Source organism: Theobroma umbraticum, unplaced genomic scaffold (genome assembly GCF_002168275.2).
Source record: "Theobroma umbraticum cultivar Fairchild unplaced genomic scaffold, ASM216827v3 scaffold_81.0, whole genome shotgun sequence".
NCBI lineage: Eukaryota > Viridiplantae > Streptophyta > Magnoliopsida > Malvales > Malvaceae > Theobroma > Theobroma umbraticum.
The window spans coordinates 5,475,943-5,476,992 of NW_018397268.1; positions in this window are offsets into that span (position 1 = coordinate 5,475,943).

The window sequence follows — 1,050 nt, forward strand, 5'->3', positions numbered from 1 at the left end:
CATATTGGAGATGCATGTAAAGTCTAAGTTATCCTAAAGGTAATCAAGCAATGAGAACAGATTGTGCTATCTTAAATTCATCTAGGAAGAATGTTTATACTAGTTATAATGCCTTGAAGAAACTAAAGGATAAAGGATTATGCATGTAAAAATTTAAGACTTCTTAGGTAAAGTTGCAACCCATATATAATTGGGTGTGAGTATAAGATTAATTTTAAAATAAGAATAACTATAAAAGCATTAAGCTAGTGAGGGCAGCAATTGTGAGATAGAACAAATTGTAAAGTTGTTAAATATCTTAAGTTTAATTACTGCCAGGAAATTGCAATTAAAGGATAGTTGCCATGCGTGTAAATCAAGAAGGATAACAGTTAAACTGCAAGTGATATTGATCGATTAAGGACATAAGGAGTTTAATTGGTGAAGTAATATCCCACCAAAAACGGTGAGTAGGAGGTGTTTATTTCAAAAGATTCCATACTATATAATGTTATATGTATAGTAACTTGTCAATGATTTATTCAATGCCTTTGTGGAAAGCATGAGTTGCTAGAAAATGATAAGTGATTTGAATACATGGTTTAGAATAATTTATACACTGCTTTTATGAAAGGCATGGGTTGGTAGAAGCCATAGGCAATTGTGGATGCAAATTGATTTGGAAGTTGTTTGTGTAGACTATATATAGATACATATAGGTAAAGTGTTTTAGAAACTGGGAAACAAGTCGTTTTGCAATGTTTTGCATCAAAACCATGCCTTGAATCTTTGTGAAGTGTGCACAGATGATTGCAATTGATAAATGGCTTAAATTTGAATTCTTCTAAGTTGGTTTTACTCTGAACTTTATGCAAATTTTTGCACCATGCACTTTAATGTGAAAAAAAATTTTGAAAGGTTGTCAAACCTTATTTTCAAAGGATTTAAGAAAACTCTTTAAATCCTTGATTTTGTTTTGAAAACGGTTTTGACAAACTAAGAGCATCAAGAATAGGCCAAGTATCACATTGGGATTGTGTGACCCTTGTGCATAGGTGAGCTCTAGCTAGA